General features: G+C 49.8%; 1 pseudogene; it reads right to left on the minus strand.

Annotated features, from left to right (window-relative positions):
- LOC138771932 (protein-glutamine gamma-glutamyltransferase E-like) overlaps nt 1–15,074 on the minus strand; it is an 82,255-nt pseudogene extending 67,181 nt beyond the window's left edge.
- Nucleotides 15,075–15,604: the final 530 nt, after the last annotated feature.

Here is a 15,604-nt window from a genome sequence, read left to right on the forward strand (position 1 = left end):
ACTATAGATAGATAGGAGATAGATAGATAGATAGATAGATAGGAGATAGATAGGAGATAGATAGATAGATAGATAGATAGATAGGAGACTATAGATAGATAGGAGATAGATAGATAGATAGAAGACTATAGATAGATAGATAGATAGAAGACTATAGATAGATAGAAGACTATAGATAGATAGAAGACTATAGATAGATAGATAGGAGACAGATAGATAGGAGACTATTGTTCCGTAGACGACACTTTGTAGATTTCCAATCTTTTATTACACAAATGTATCTGACGAGTAATTTTCGTGTTTCCAGTCTGTTACCATGGAGACGCTGTTATAAATATTTAATTTGATAAAATGTTATAAAACAAATTTAAGAGAAAGTTAGATGTTTGGACTGGACGTTGTAAGGGGAATATGGATTGTACGGACGAGATTATTCTAGAAAAGCCACCAACCCCCGCACCAAAGTTCCATTTTCCTGCTCCCTACTCTTCCGGAATTGTATCAGGGTCTTCATACGGCCTTCAATATGATTATATGTGCAGCAACCCACAGGTGTAAGGGCCTACCGTATATATATATACTCCTCCCAGCGTACACACGGCAAACACCTGCTCTGTAGATATTATAAAGTCAGGATATTAGCAAACTGATTGATCAAACAGAGTGCACCATGTCACCACGTTACGGCGTCCTCGAGACCCTGCCCTACGGACCCTTCTCCAGCATCCTCACACCAGCAACGGCCTCTCCTGGGCGGGATAAGCTACAACTGGGCAGATAGGAGCCAAATCATCTCTTTATAGCACCATTGGGGCATGGGCGGAGTGCAGGCCAACAGGAGGTAGCCACACCCCCCACATATACACCAGGAGGTAGCCACACCCCCCACATATACACCAGGAGGTAGCCACACCCCCCACATATACACCAGGAGGTAGCCACACCCCCACATATACACCAGGAGGAAGCCACACCCCCCACATATACACCAGGAGGTAGCCACACCCCCCACATATACACCAGGAGGTAGCCACACCCCCCACATATACACCAGGAGGTAGCCACACACCCCACATATACACCAGGAGGTAGCCACACACCCCACATATACACCAGGAGGTATCCACACCCCCCACATATACACCAGGAGGTAGCCACACCCCCCACATATACACCAGGAGGTAGCCACACACCCCACATATACACCAGGAGGTAGCCACACCCCCCACATATACACCAGGAGGTAGCCACACACCCCACATATACACCAGGAGGTATCCACACCCCCACATATACACCAGGAGGTAGCCACACACCCCACATATACACCAGGAGGTAGCCACTCCCCCCACATATACACCAGGAGGTAGCCACCCCCCCACACACATATAACAGGAGGTAGCCACACACCCCATATATACACCAGGAGGTAGCCACACACCCCACATATACACCAGGAGGTAGCCACACCCCCCACATATACACCAGGAGGTAGCCACACCCCCCACATATACACCAGGAGGTAGCCACACACCCCACATATACACCAGGAGGTAGCCACACCCCCCACATATACACCAGGAGGTAGCCACACCCCCCACATATACACCAGGAGGTAGCCACACCCCCCACATATACACCAGGAGGTAGCCACACACCCCACATATACACCAGGAGGTAGCCACACCCCCCACATATACACCAGGAGGTAGCCACACACCCCATATATACACCAGGAGGTAGCCACACACCCCACATATACACCAGGAGGTAGCCACACCCCCCACATATACACCAGGAGGTAGCCACACACCCCACATATACACCAGGAGGTATCCACACCCCACATATACACCAGGAGGTAGCCACACCCCCACATATACACCAGGAGGTAGCCACACCCCCACATATACACCAGGAGGTAGCCACACACCCCACATATACACCAGGAGGTAGCCACACACCCCATATATACACCAGGAGGTAGCAACACACCCCACATATACACCAGGAGGTAGCCACACCCCCCACATATACACCAGGAGGTAGCCACACCCCCCACATATACACCAGGAGGTAGCCACACCCCCCACATATACACCAGGAGGTAGCCCCCCCCCACATATACATCAGGAGGTAGCCACACCCCCCACATATACACCAGGAGGTAGCCACACCCCCCACATATACACCAGGAGGTAGCCACACCCCCCACATATACACCAGGAGGTAGCCACACCCCCCACATATACACCAGGAGGTAGCCACACCCCCCACATATACACCAGGAGGTAGCCACACACCCCACATATACACCAGGAGGTAGCCACACCCCCCACATATACACCAGGAGGTAGCCACACACCCCATATATACACCAGGAGGTAGCCACACACCCCACATATACACCAGGAGGTAGCCACACCCCCCACATATACACCAGGAGGTAGCCACCCCCCCCACATATACACCAGGAGGTAGCCACACCCCCCACATATACACCAGGAGGTAGCCACACACCCCACATATACACCAGGAGGTAGCCACACCCCCCACATATACACCAGGAGGTAGCCACACACCCCACATATACACCAGGAGGTATCCACACCCCACATATACACCAGGAGGTAGCCACACCCCCACATATACACCAGGAGGTAGCCACACCCCCACATATACACCAGGAGGTAGCCACACACCCCACATATACACCAGGAGGTAGCCACACACCCCATATATACACCAGGAGGTAGCCACACACCCCACATATACACCAGGAGGTAGCCACACCCCCCACATATACACCAGGAGGTAGCCACACACCCCACATATACACCAGGAGGTAGCCACACCCCCCACATATACACCAGGAGGTAGCCCCCCCCCACATATACATCAGGAGGTAGCCACACCCCCCACATATACACCAGGAGGTAGCCACACCCCCCACATATACACCAGGAGGTAGCCACACCCCCCACATATACACCAGGAGGTAGCCACACCCCCCACATATACACCAGGAGGTAGCCACACACCCCACATATACACCAGGAGGTAGCCACACACCCCATATATACACCAGGAGGTAGCCACACCCCCCACATATACACCAGGAGGTAGCCACACCCCCCCACATATACACCAGGAGGTATCCACACCCCCCACATATACACCAGGAGGTAGCCACACACCCCACATTCAACAGATATAAAGGAAAAATTGGCAGCACATCTAACACTCTGTTCACACTGCAGGTTGCATGCTGCTGTTTTTTTTTGTCTGTACTTTAGCTACGAGCCGCGTGCGACCTGCAGTGTGAACAGAGTGTTAGATGTGCGGCCAATTTTTCCTTTATATCTGTTGAATGTGGGGTGTGTGGCTACCTCCTGGTGTATGTGGGGGTGTGGCTACCTCCTGGTGTATGTGGGGGTGTGGCTACCTCCTGGTGTATATGTGGGGTGTGTGGCTACCTCCTGGTGTATATGTGGGGGGTGTGGCTACCTCCTGGTGTATATGTGGGGTGTGTGGCTACCTCCTGGTGTATATGTGGGGGGTGTGGCTACCTCCTGGTGTATATGTGGGGGGTGTGGCTACCTCCTGGTGTATATGTGGGGGGTGTGGCTACCTCCTGGTGTATATGTGGGGGGGGTGGCTACCTCCTGGTGTATATGTGGGGTGTGTGGCTACCTCCTGGTGTATATGTGGGGGGTGTGGCTACCTCCTGGTGTATATGTGGGGGGTGTGGCTACCTCCTGGTGTATATATGGGGTGTGTGGCTACCTCCTGGTGTATATGTGGGGTGTGTGGCTACCTCCTGGTGTATATGTGGGTGTGTGGCTACCTCCTGGTGTATATGTGGGGTGTGGATACCTCCTGGTGTATATGTGGGGTGTGTGGCTACCTCCTGGTGTATATGTGGGGTGTGTGGCTACCTCCTGGTGTATATGTGGGGTGTGTGGCTACCTCCTGGTGTATATGTGGGGTGTGTGGCTACCTCCTGTTATATGTGGGGGGTGTGGCTACCTCCTGTTATATGTGGGGTGTGTGGCTACCTCCTGTTATATGTGGGGGGTGTGGCTACCTCCTGTTATATGTGGGGTGTGTGGCTACCTCCTGTTATATGAGGGGTGTGTGGCTACCTCCTGGTGTATATATGGGGTGTGTGGCTACCTCCTGTTATATGTGGGGTGTGTGGCTACCTCCTGGTGTATATGTGGGGGGTGTGGCTACCTCCTGGTGTATATGTGGGGGGTGTGGCTACCTCCTGGTGTATATGTGGGGGGTGTGGCTACCTCCTGGTGTATATGTGGGGGGTGTGGCTACCTCCTGGTGTATATGTGGGGGGTGTGGCTACCTCCTGGTGTATATGTGGGGGGTGTGGCTACCTCCTGGTGTATATGTGGGGGGTGTGGCTACCTCCTGTTATATGTGTGGGGGGGGTGGCTACCTCCTGGTGTATATGTGGGGTGTGTGGCTACCTCCTGGTGTATATGTGGGGTGTGTGGCTACCTCCTGGTGTATATGTGGGGGGTGTGGCCACCTCCTGGTGTATATGTGGGGGGTGTGGCTACCTCCTGGTGTATATGTGGGGGGTGTGGCTACCTCCTGGTGTATATGTGGGGGGTGTGGCTACCTCCTGGTGTATATGTGGGGTGTGTGGCTACCTCCTGGTGTATATGTGGGGGGTGTGGCTACCTCCTGGTGTATATGTGGGGGGAGTGGCTACCTCCTGGTGTATATGTGGGGGGTATGGCTACCTCCTGGTGTATATGTGGGGGGTGTGGCTACCTCCTGGTGTATATGTGGGGGGTGTGGCTACCTTCTGTTGGCCTGCACTCCGCCCATGCCCCAATGGTGCTATAAAGAGATGATTTGGCTCCTATCTGCCCAGTTGTAGCTTATCCCGCCCAGGAGAGGCCGTTGCTGGTGTGAGGATGCTGGAGAAGGGTCCGTAGGGCAGGGTCTCGAGGACGCCGTAACGTGGTGACATGGTGCACTCTGTTTGATCAATCAGTTTGCTAATATCCTGACTTTATAATATCTACAGAGCAGGTGTTTGCCGTGTGTACGCTGGGAGGAGTATATATATATACTGTAGGCCCTTACACCTGTGGGTTGCTGCTGCACTTTCTCTTTTTTTGTCTGTACTTTAGCCACGAGCAGCGTGCAACCTGCAGTGTGAACAGAGTCTTAGATGTGCGTCTCAGCAGTTGTCATGGCCACCAGGAACCTTTAGAAGAAAGGACTCTTTGGGTGTCCACCATTCTGGCAGCTGACGACAACTGCCGCTTGGAATATGAACATGTAGCGATGCTGAAAGGGAAAGACGCATGAAGACCCCATGGAACTATAGAAAGGCGAGGGCTAGCTAAGTAAGACTTTTGGCTTGGGGACATTTTGAGCTTTTTACTGGACAGTGACTTTATGACTATATGACAAAGGTTCCAGCAATTCTTCAGGTTCTCTAAAATGGAAGACAACACAAGCAACATAAAAGGACACAAAATCAAGAGCTCGTCATTGATTGGTCTGAAAATGTACCAGAAGAAGGGCCCCGATACAGCGATGGGAGGGAAGGAGGAAGAGTCACGGCTCTTAGAAGGTGACAACAATGGCTGATGGGAGGAAGAGGTTACACAGGGGTCTTACCTGGTGCCCAGGGATTGAAGAGTAGAATGAAATCTCCGATCACATGAGACGAGATGCCTCCAGAGAAGACCTGGGCGATCAGTCTGTAGGATCCTATCATGGCATTGGCAGGAGACTTGATGGACACCTTCAGAGTCTTTGATGTGATGGACTCGGTAACCGCAGACCACGATCCCTCCGTAGCTTTACTTAGAGATAGGCAAAACTTTGTTTGTATTTTATTTGCATCTTTAGGGGATTTTCCTGAATCGCAGAATATAGAGATCCTATTAGTACAATAGACGGGAGGGGGGGGGGGGGGGCAGTTATCGTTTGTGGAGTTGGACATATATAGTAATTTTACCTATTTCTGCCACAAATCTGACGCCATCTTTGAGTCTCAGTGCTCTGCTGAAGGTGAGGGTGATCACAAAGCTCTGACCTCTCCTGAGAACAAGCTCCTTGGTCCTGTACATATCCGTGTGGTGGCCGCATCTGTTCTTTGCTGGATTCAGGTTGATGTTTGTAAGATGGAGAACACCTAGAGATATAAAAGATATACAAACAATCTTTTTTTTTATTTATTAATTTATTTTCCTTTCATATAAAAAAAATCTTACAACATTACATATAGGGGGTGCTTAAACATGAGCAACTCGCCCAGCAATTTCAACATCCCTGTACATCAAAACTAGCGTTGTGAGCAAAATAATCCAAAACCTAATACATATCTATACCCCCCCCCCCCCCCCCATCCCAGCCAGAAACCCCGGCGAGCGAGAGAAGAATAAAATAATGCAGCTAATTCACATCCAACCATCTTTCCCAAGTTTTCAAAAACCCTCTTCCCCTTCACACTTCTCTTCTGATTCCTGGGATCTACTCGCAGTGTTCCCACTCCTGAATCGATGGGGCATCAGCTGTAATCCAGTATCTCAGTAATAGCAATAATCTGACCACTAACAATTCACACTTGGTGATATCACAAGAACTACCCAATATAGTGCGGACAAAACCAAAAGGGATCTCACTACCAGTCACGTGTCCAATTTTCATAGCTACGGACCGCCAATCATTGTCAATCAGATGACAACTCCATAGGACCTGTCACATGCCGACTCGTCTCCGATCTTCAGTCTGCGATGTCGTCTTCGGACGGCCCAGCCGAATCCCTCCGAGCGTCCTGAGTGCCCAATGGCGGCTGAGCATCTGATGATGCTGAAGAGGGCGGCCGGCACTCAGGACTGAAGATCGGAGACGAGTCGGCACGTGACAGGTATGTATAGCGCACCACACTTCCGGGTACACGGGTGGGGGTGGGGGGGATACAGGGAAGGGGGCCCATTCACAGACATAACATACATTACAGAGTTGTATAACTTTGTAATGTGTGTTATTCTGGCAATAATTGTTTACCGCCGCACTACCCCTTTAAGTCGCCAAAAGGAAAAACAATCCATCTTATTTATCTCTACCATCTGCTTATTCCACCATATGGGAGTCTATCTAGTGTAGAGTGAACTTTACCCCACAGTCAGCCATACCTTAGGCCCATATGAGAGGCCGGCCTCAGCCCCCACTCCAGCCTCCAAAGCCGCAATAATACTCCTATAGTACTTACATCACATGTTTCCTGAGGGGAGGGTCTTGGTTCCTCTGTATATTTAAGAGTTGCATAGCCAAATAATAATACTTAAAGTCCGGGAGTGCGAACCCTCCTTCCCCATCTAAAAGGGTAAAGGGCTTAGATCTTATTCGCATACGCTTCCGGCCCCATATTCATTTATTTAGCAGGATCTCGATGGCTTTGAACCATTTAGCTGCTATCCATACAGGTGATGCTGGAAGAACATCCAGTATTTGTGGCTGTATAACCAGTTTAATCAGTGCCAGTCGTTCGGCCTGAGAGTGGAAGCCGCACCCAGATATCCATCTTATTCTCTATTGCTTTTAACGGTGGTTTTAGATTTCAATCCACATATCTGTTAACATCCCCGGCAAAATGGATACCCAAATACTTCCATACCTGGCTTCCCTCAATAGTAACCAGCCCAAGCTCCTGCGGAATTAATACTTCTCCTATAATAACACAACTAGACTTCCTCCAAATCACCAGAAGACCTGAGACACTATGAAAAGAAGAGAGAATATCCATAACCCTGGGGATAGCTTTGCATCAGGAGAAGGATGTCATCCGCATACAGGATCCCCTTCTCCTCCCTCCCTCCCTCTCAGCCCAAATCCATGTATATTCTACATAAAGGCATCCGACCAGGGAGAGGGGGACCCTGCCTGGTACCAGCCATCCTGTCATAGCTCCATTAATATTCATCCTCGCTCTAGGTGAAGAATACATTCATTTATTCCATTCTATCATAGTTTTCCAGACGCCAAATACTTCCAAGGTCCTCCCCATGTATCCGCACTCCACCCTGTGCGACAGGATGGAGTGGGGCACATCACAACCAGTCTGCATGGCAGCAAAGACCCAGCTCCCCGGCATAAAGACGTTCTCACCAACCCCAAGAAGAGAGGGTACCATTTTTTTCAATCTGTTAGCAATTATCTTGGAAAATATCTTAATATCTGTATTGAGAAGAGATATCGGTCTATATGAATCCATCTCTCCAGGATCCTTATCCTTTTTCAAAGAAATGTATTACTGTTGCCTCCATCATGGAATTTGGAAGACCTCCCGAGTCGCAGGATTCATATATCATATATCATCAGCGAGTCCGCATATAAGATTCAGACGGGCGTCGGTCAGGGCCAGGAGCTGACCCATTTGGCAATGTTTTTAGGGCGTCACACATTTCAGTAAGGGTTATAGACTTCCATTACTTCCTGCTCTTCAGCTGGTTCCACTGTAGAAAAAAACTGACCTAATTGTTCATCAGAAACATTCTCTTCTGAAGTATATAGGCTGCCATATAAATGCACCAAAGCTCTACTCATTTCCCCCGGATCCCCCGTAAGCAGCCCGTCTGCACCTCCTATCTTTTCAATAGGTCTTCTATAGTTTTGTGCCCTCACTACGTCCGCAAGGGTCTTACTTGGGCACCCACCTTCTACAAACTCTTTCTGATTTTAAAAGAAAAGTTTTTGCTGTTTTTTTTTTTCCAGCAGAAGGGTCGAATATTGTTCCTGTGCACCTTTAGGCTGGGTTCACACTATGTATATTTGAGGCTGTATAGCAACCAAAACCAGGAGTGGATTGAAAACACAGAAAGGATCTGTTCACATAATGTTGTAATTGAGTGGATGGCCGTCATTTAATGGCAAATTTTTGCTGTTATTTTAAAACAACGGCTGTTATATTGAAATGATGGCAGTTATTTACCGTTATATGACGGCCATCCACTCAATTTCAACATTGTGTGAACAGATCCTTTCTGTGTTTTCAATCCACTCCTGGTTTTGGTTGCTATGAGGACCTGACATGAGGACCAAATACTGCCTGAAATATACTGTGTGTGAACCCAGCCTAAAGCAGTCTTAAGTTATCATCTGTAGGATTAAGAGAATATTGGCTTGACTGCATGCGTCATCCCAGTGATAATTGCTTCCGTTTCCGGGTTGGTAAGAACCAAATCAATCCGAGAAGCGAATAGATCCATAAAGCTATAGCAAGGATATGCTCTTCTTTCTCCTCCCGGACCCCAGCCAGAGACACAAAAGCAAACACTACTTCCAAAATACCCTCTCCCATATACCCTCCTATCCCTCTCAATGAGATTTATTTTATGATGAAACAATCCTGAGACCCCTGCTGAATAGGAGGAAAAAGATGAGTGGATCTCCAAGGATGCCCATCGTCATAAACATTTTCACGAATAGGATTTGTGTTTCCGTTATACAAACTATTGCGGGTAGTTGCCTACTAATGAAATCAAATATGGCACGCCTCTTAGATGGATCCCCCATCCCCCTCATATTCCAATTAATCACTTGTATCATACTCTACTAAATCTGAGAGGGGAGGGCCAAAGGGAGAGGGAGGGAAAAAACAAACTCCCTTCTCTTACTCCGGTGTGTGTGTGTGGGGGGGGATCTAATGGTGTGTGTGTGGGGGGGGGGGGGGAATCTAATGGTGTGGGAGGGGGATCTAATGGTGTGTGTGGGGGGGGAATCTAATGGTGTGGGAGGGGGATCTAATGGTGTGCGGGGGGGGGAGGGTGTATCTAATGTGTGTGTGTGGGGGGGTCTAATGGTGTGGGGGGGATCTAATGGTGTGCGGGGGGGGGGAGGGTGTATCTAATGTGTGTGTGTGGGGGGGTCTAATGGTGTGGGGGGGATCTAATGGTGTGCGGGGGGGGAGGGTGTATCTAATGTGTGTGTGTGGGGGGGGTCTAATGGTGGGGGGGGGGGGGATCTAATGGTGTGGGGGGGATCTTATGGTGTGGGGGGGGGATCTAATGGTGTGGGGGGGATCTAATGGTGTGGGGGGGGGATCTAATGGTGTGGGGGGGATCTAATGGTGTGGGGGGGGAATCTAATGGTGTGGGGGGGATCTAATGGTGTGTGGAGGGGGAGGGTGTATCTAATGTGTGTGTGTGGGGGGGTCTCATGGTGTGGGGGGGGATCTAATGGTGTGGGGGGGTCTCATGGTGTGGGGGGGGATCTAATGGTGTGGGGGGGGATCTAATGGTGGGGGGGGGGAATCTAATGGTGTGGGGGGGATCTAATGGTGTGCGGGGGGGGGGGAGGGTGTATCTAATGTGTGTGTGTGGGGGGGTCTAATGGTGTGGGGGGGATCTAATGGTGTGCGGGGGGGGGGGAGGGTGTATCTAATGTGTGTGTGGGGGGGGGTCTAATGGTGTGGGGGGGATCTAATGGTGTGCGGGGGGGGAGGGTGTATCTAATGTGTGTGTGTGGGGGGGATCTAATGGTGTGGGGGGGGATCTAATGGTGTGGGGGGGATCTAATGGTGTGGGGGGGGATCTAATGGTGTGGGGGGGGATCTAATGGTGTGGGGGGGATCTAATGGTGTGTGGGGGGAATCTAATGGTGTGGGGGGGATCTAATGGTGTGGGGGGGGGGAGGGTGTATCTAATGTGTGTGTGTGTGGGGGTCTCATGGTGTGGGGGGGATCTAATGGTGTGGGGGGGGGATCTAATGGTGTGGGAGGGGATCTAATGGTGGGGGGGGGGGGGTGTATCTAATGTGTGTGTGGGGGGGGGTCTAATGGTGTGGGGGGGATCTAATGGTGTATGTGTGGGGGGATCTAATGGTGTGTGGGGGGGGAGGGTGTATCTAATGTGTGTGTGTGGGGGGGGTCTAATGGTGTATGTGTGTGGTGGTATCTAATGGTGTATGTGTGGGGGTATCTAATGGTGTGTGTGGGGGGTATCTAATGGTGTGTGTGGGGGGTATCTAATGGTGTGGGGGGGTGTATCTAATGTGTGTGTGTGTGTGGGGGGGTATCTAATGGTGTGTGTGTGGGTGTATCTAATGGTGTATGTGTGGGGGTATCTAATGGTGTATGTGTGGGGGTATCTAATGGTGTGTGTGTGGGGGTATCTAATGGTGTATGTGTGTGGGGGGGTATCTAATGGTGTATGTGTGGGGGTATCTAATGGTGTATGTGTGTGGGGGTATCTAATGGTGTGTGTGTGGGGGTATCTAATGGTGTATGTGTGTGTGGGGGGTATCTAATGGTGTATGTGTGGGGGTATCTAATGGTGTATGTGTGTGGGTATCTAATGGTATGTGTGTGTGGGTATCTAATGGTGTATGTGTGGGGGTATCTAATGGTGTGTGTGTGGGGGTATCTAATGGTGTATGTGTGGGGGGGTATCTAATGGTGTATGTGTGGGGGTATCTAATGGTGTATGTGTGGTGGTATCTAATGGTGTATGTGTGGTGGTATCTAATGGTGTGTGTGTGGGGGTATCTAATGGTGTATGTGTGGTGGTATCTAATGGTGTGTGTGTGGGGGTATCTAATGGTGTGTGTGTGGGGGTATCTAATGGTGTGTGTGGGGGGTATCTAATGGTGTATGTGTGGGGGTATCTAATGGTGTATGTGTGGTGGTATCTAATGGTGTGTGTGTGGGGGTATCTAATGGTGTGTGTGTGGGGGTATCTAATGGTGTGTGTGGGGGGTATCTAATGGTGTATGTGTGGGGGTATCTAATGGTGTATGTGTGGGGGTATCTAATGGTGTGTGTGTGGGGGTATCTAATGGTGTATGTGTGGGGGTATCTAATGGTGTATGTGTGGGGGTATCTAATGGTGTATGTGTGGGGGTATCTAATGGTGTGTGTGTGGGGGTATCTAATGGTGTGTGTGTGTGGGGGTATCTAATGGTGTATGTGTGGGGGTATCTAATGGTGTATGTGTGGGGGTATCTAATGGTGTATGTGTGGGGGTATCTAATGGTGTATGTGTGGGGGTATCTAATGGTGTATGTGTGTGTGGGTATCTAATGGTGTGTGTGTGTGGGGGTATCTAATGGTGTGTGTGTGGGGGGTATCTAATGGTGTATGTGTGGGGGTATCTAATGGTGTGTGTGTGGGGGTATCTAATGGTGTATGTGTGTGTGTATCTAATGGTGTATGTGTGTGTGGGTATCTAATGTTGTGTGTGGGGGGGGTATCTAATGGTATGTGTGTGTGGGTATCTAATGGTGTGTGTGTGGGGGGATCTAATGGTGTGTGTGTGGGGGTATCTAATGGTGTATGTGTGGGGGTATCTAATGGTGTATGTGTGTGGGTATCTAATGGTGTATGTGTGGGGGTATCTAATGGTGTATGTGTGGTGGTATCTAATGGTGTATGTGTGGGGGTATCTAATGGTGTATGTGTGGGGGTATCTAATGGTATGTGTGTGTGGGTATCTAATGTTGTGTGTGTGGGGGTATCTAATGGTGTATGTGTGTGTGTATCTAATGGTGTATGTGTGTGTGGGTATCTAATGGTGTATGTGTGGGGGTATCTAATGGTGTATGTGTGGGGGTATCTAATGGTGTATGTGTGGGGGTATCTAATGGTGTATGTGGGGGGGTATCTAATGGTGTGTGTGGGGGGGTATCTAATGGTGTATGTGTGGGGGTATCTAATGGTGTGTGTGTGTGGGGGTATCTAATGGTGTTTGTGTGGGGGTATCTAATGGTGTGGGGGGGGAGGGTGTATCTAATGTGTGTGTGTGTGTGTGTGTGGGGAGGTTATCTAATGGTGTGGGGGGGGGGGGGGTATCCAATGTGTGTGTGTGGGGGGGGAGGGTGTATCTAATGTGTGTGTGGGGGTTATCGGGTATCTAATGGTGTGTGTGGGTATCTAATGGTGTGGGGGTTGCTACATGCAAGCTACTATCTACTGGGGGCCGACCTACACAGAGAGGCCGAACTACTATAAGAAAGCACAATGGGCCTAACTACTGTATGGAAGTGCAGATGGGCCTAACTACTGTATGGAAGTGCAGATGGGCCTAACTACTGTATGGAAGCGCAGATGGGGCTAACTACTGTATGGAAGTGCAGATGGGGCTAACTACTGTATGGAAGCGCAGATGGGGCTAACTACTGTATGAAAGTGCAGATGAGCCTAACTACTGTATGGAAGCGCAGATGGGGCTAACTACTGTATGGAAGCGCAGATGGGGCTAACTACTGTATGGAAGCGCAGATGGGCCTAACTACTGTATGGAAGCGCAGATGGGGCTAACTACTGTATGGAAGTGCAGATGGGGCTAACTACTGTATGGAAGTGCAGATGGGCCTAACTACTGTATGGAAGTGCAGATGGGGCTAACTACTGTATGGAAGCGCAGATGGGGCTAACTACTGTATGGAAGCGCAGATGGGGCTAACTACTGTATGGAAGTGCAGATGGGGCTAACTACTGTATGGAAGTGCAGATGAGCCTAACTACTGTATGGAAGCGCAGATGGGGCTAACTACTGTATGGAAGTGCAGATGGGCCTAACTACTGTATGGAAGTGCAGATGGGGCTAACTACTGTATGGAAGTGCAGATGGGGCTAACTACTGTATGGAAGCGCAGATGGGGCTAACTACTGTATGGAAGCGCAGATGGGGCTAACTACTGTATGGAAGTGCAGATGGGGCTAACTACTGTATGGAAGTGCAGATGGGCCTAACTACTGTATGGAAGCGCAGATGGGGCTAACTACTGTATGGAAGTGCAGATGAGTCTAACTACTGTATGGAAGTGCAGATGGGGCTAACTACTGTATGGAAGTGCAGATGGGGCTAACTACTGTATGGAAGTGCAGATGAGCCTAACTACTGTATGGAAGTGCAGATGGGGCTAACTACTGTATGGAAGTGCAGATGAGCCTAACTACTGTATGGAAGTGCAGATGGGGCTAACTACTGTATGGAAGCGCAGATGGGGCTAACTACTGTATGGAAGTGCAGATGGGGCTAACTACTGTATGGAAGCGCAGATGGGGCTAACTACTGTATGGAAGCGCAGATGGGGCTAACTACTGTATGGAAGCGCAGATGGGGCTAACTACTGTATGGAAGTGCAGATGGGCCTAACTACTGTATGGAAGTGCAGATGGGGCTAACTACTGTATGGAAGCGCAGATGGGGCTAACTACTGTATGGAAGTGCAGATGGGGCTAACTACTGTATGGAAGTGCAGATGGGGCTAACTACTGTATGGAAGTGCAGATGAGCCTAACTACTGTATGGAAGCGCAGATGGGGCTAACTACTGTATGGAAGCGCAGATGGGCCTAACTACTGTATGGAAGCGCAGATGGGGCTAACTACTGTATGGAAGTGCAGATGGGGCTAACTACTGTATGGAAGCGCAGATGGGGCTAACTACTGTATGGAAGTGCAGATGAGCCTAACTACTGTATGGAAGTGCAGATGGGGCTAACTACTGTATGGAAGTGCAGATGGGGCTAACTACTGTATGGAAGCGCAGATGGGGCTAACTACTGTATGGAAGTGCAGATGGGCCTAACTACTGTATGGAAGCGCAGATGGGGCTAACTACTGTATGGAAGCGCAGATGGGGCTAACTTCTGTATGGAAGCGCAGATGGGGCTTAACCACTATTTGGTGGCCCAGGGCTTCAATACTATACGGGGGCACAGAGGGGACCTACTTACTGTCCCAGCACAAGAACTCTACAAGTGATTTTAAGAAACTCTGTAATAGGTTTTATTAAGCTAAAGAGTTTCCTTCTGTACTCAGAGGCTGCAGCCTCAACCCCCCCCCCCCCCACACACACACACACACACACCTATCTGTGTCCATTATGATCTATGGCAGGGGGAAGGGTCAAGGGGGGTGAGGGAGCACAGAGAGGAGGCAAACAACTTGTGTATAGTGGAAAGCACAACAAAACATCCTGCAATCTTACCTCACCAAGTTCTAAGACCAGCACTGACCTGTCTGACCTGTGAATCCAGCGTTTTCTGTGCCCAGACACACAGTCTCCATACTGCATGGGCTGTGTCTCTCCTCTTCCTGCTCACTCATCCCCCTCGGCCCCTCCCCCCTCCATAGGTTATAATGGACACAGCAGAACCCGTCTTCACTTTGCTCCTCTGTAATGTAGGTGACTTTTCCTGATAATGAACAGATAAGAAGTGAGGCGGGGAGGCTGCAAAACAGCTTTTGGAGTAAAATATTTTTTGCCTTATAAAACCTATCACAGAGTTTCTTAGAATGGTTTGTACTATTGATTTCTGCAAAACAAAATTAAATGACAGATGGAATTTAAAGAGGAACTATCTGCACTGTTCCGGTACTGTTAGCAGTGTAATCCTTGGTATGGAGCACCGTTAGGAGCACTGCCCCACCCCCAGAGCGCCGAGCCTTCCAACTCCTTCTAATTATAATCATTTGAGTAGGGGGGCTGGATCTGAGCTCTGGGGGTGGGGCAGTGCTCCTAACGGTGCTCCGGACCAAGGATTACACTGAATGACAGGCAGGTGAATGACATCCCTCCACCCTCAGCACCCGTGCACATTAGGGGGCTATCAGATT

The sequence above is a fragment of the Dendropsophus ebraccatus genome, chromosome 14 (assembly GCF_027789765.1).
Source record: "Dendropsophus ebraccatus isolate aDenEbr1 chromosome 14, aDenEbr1.pat, whole genome shotgun sequence".
Classification (NCBI taxonomy): Eukaryota; Metazoa; Chordata; class Amphibia; order Anura; family Hylidae; genus Dendropsophus; species Dendropsophus ebraccatus.